The sequence below is a fragment of the Eptesicus fuscus genome, chromosome 2 (genome assembly GCF_027574615.1).
Source record: "Eptesicus fuscus isolate TK198812 chromosome 2, DD_ASM_mEF_20220401, whole genome shotgun sequence".
Classification (NCBI taxonomy): Eukaryota; Metazoa; Chordata; class Mammalia; order Chiroptera; family Vespertilionidae; genus Eptesicus; species Eptesicus fuscus.
This window is the reverse complement of record NC_072474.1, coordinates 52,090,699-52,093,464: the sequence shown is the minus strand read 5'-3', so window position 1 is coordinate 52,093,464 and position 2,766 is coordinate 52,090,699.

The following is a 2,766-nucleotide window of genomic DNA, read 5'->3' as shown; positions in this document are numbered from 1 at the left end:
GAAACAAAAGGATGCACTGAACATTAGTATCACCATCATGGCTACAATTTCATTGTTGTTTCAAAGCAAGTAATAATTGTCCAATTATTGAGCAAAGTCATAAATAGCACACTGATTAAGAATGGTAAATTAGTAGGGATTTCTAACTCAGTAGTGCACAAATGTTGACTGTAACTAATTTTTTTTTCAGTGATTAGTTGTGCAAATAGACTTTCAGCTGAAGAAAAGTTAAGAATTCCAACCCCGCCACATTACAAAGAAATAACCTTATGCACTATAACCAGCCTCCTCCCCCCAATTTTGGCCCAGGCTCTCCAGGTAGTCTATATGTAAAACATGCAACTATTGATTTTAATACCTACATTTGACCAGCTATTCACTTTCTATCAGACTTGCTCTAATAGAAACCCCACTATTAATGCACCCAATCTCCTTAAAGCTGGCAAACCAAGCTTATCTATTTGATACTGTGTCATATCCATAGTAAATAAGATAAAGAGGGTTTTCTAGGTCAGGCCACCTAAATTTGAGTTGCATTTTTTATTGAATCAGTTGAATCAATTGAGGTTTTCACCAGGAAGTCGTGTCAGGCAACAGAGGGGAGAATTGAGAGGGACAAGGGGGAGAATTGAGGTTCTGCTATGCAAACAACAAGAACCTGGAAACATGGTATTTCACTGCATGGGAAGTAGGCACATGGTAAAGCAGAAACTGTCCTGGAAAATGCACTTAATTGAGCCAGTCTGGTACAAACCCAATAGTACTGATACTGTTGTACTGCAACCTAGTTACAAATAACTGGAAAGGAGCAAAGGGACAGCCAAGTAGTCTAGTCATTCATTTGTGCAGCTTTGCCAGGAAGCTGCAGTTTACCTCTGCCCAGGAAGCCACCAGTCTATTCCCCACAAGCCCCTGGGGAAAGGGACTGGACAGGAGGAGAATAGATGCATGCCCAGGAAAGTCTAGGAGACATAGGAAGGTACTTGACTGCCAATCATACCTGGGAACAGGCCATTGGCCAGAGAAGGCATGGCTACCACAAGCACGGGAACATGGGGGATATTTAATCCTCCAAACAAAGAATTCACTCTCGTGTGCTTTGGGGACTCATAGGACTCTTGTCACAAGGGGCTCACTCTCCTGGTTCCTCTGCCTTCACCCACGTGTCTCACAGCCATAGGGACCCCCCACAATGGGCTAATGGACTGCAAACAGCCTGATGCTGTGCCTGACCCAACTCCAACATGGAACTGAAACTCTGGACACTGGCTTTGCTTTTAGCTCTTCTGAATGCCCAGCTGCGCATGTTCCAGCACTGGATTAAGGGAAATGGGACCTTAGAAACCAAGGGATATAATTCCATGCAAATAAAAATCATTCATCCTCCCCTGCAAGACTCAGAAAATTCTTTTTCTCCATATATTGTAAGGATCCCCTACCCCCCAAGCACTCAGTGGGAAAAGGGATACCTCACTTTCACTGATAACAGTATGTTAGGGTTAGAAATCTTTATAAATCCAGGGTGTTTATAAACACAGTAGGTTGGTTGACACCAGCATAAACACAAACTTATGTAACTACTGCGTTGCACTACAACTTGACCACAGCTACAAAGTCACTAGGTTTGCTCCATAGATTGCTGTATCCCAGTGTGACCCTAACCTTCTTTGGACTATGCCATGTTTTCCTTCAAAATATGGACAAAATGGGAAGTAATGTGAGAACCTCACCTTCTTCTCTGTTCGCTCTTATATGCCAACATATAGAACGTAACTGCATTTAGCCCTATATATAGTGGTAAGAAATATAGCCCCTTTTCCAAAGTACTAAATGCTCCCTAAGTAGCATTAGCAGGGACTAGTCAATCTGCACAGAGATTACTAGAGCAAAATCCATTACAAATGCATAAGAAGGAAATATGGACACATAGCTTTAAAATTTCAGAGTAATAGTGATCTAAAAGCTTGTCAAAGGTTAAAGGTTGAGCCCTGGCTCGGTGGCTCAGTTGGTTGGAACATTTTCCATACACCAAAAGGTTGTGGGCTCTATTCCCAGTCAAGGCACATCCCTAGGTTGTGGGTTCGATCTCTGGTCTTGGGGCGTACTGGAGGCACACGATCAATGTTTCCCACATTGATGCCTCTCTCTTCCTTCCTCTCTCTAAAAACATAGCCTCTGGCAAGGATTAAAAAAAGTTAAAGGTTGATGTTAGGGAAAATTAAATATCTCACTGGGGTAATAAGTATTCAATAGAACTATATTTCAGGATAGATGATAAGAGTTATAATTCATTCAACCAAAATTTATTTTCAAGGTGTCTAATAGCTGTCAGGTGTACTGGGTAAACATTAAAGGAGAAAACTAATAGCATAGAGAATACAAAACTACAAATATAATACTTTTTGGATCTTTGGTAGCAAGGATGGTAGTCGTCTTCATTAAGGAAAGAAAATAACAAACAAAACCCTAAATATATGAGTGGGTGCAGAAGGAATTAACTGAGATGAAGTTTTTGGGCTCACACAAATTACAACCAGGACCTGCTAGCAATTTGAGAATGAGAACAGTGCCAAAACACAACCATCCTGACTTTTAATTAAGGGAGAAAAGCATATTCAGAAAAATATGGATTAGTAACCTCAAGATCACTAGTTGAACAAATATTTGTATATTTATTGAGCATGACTATCCCAGGAACTAAACAAGAGTTTACCATCTGGGGGAGACATTGTCATGTTGAACATTCATTAGAGAGTAAGGTGAGCA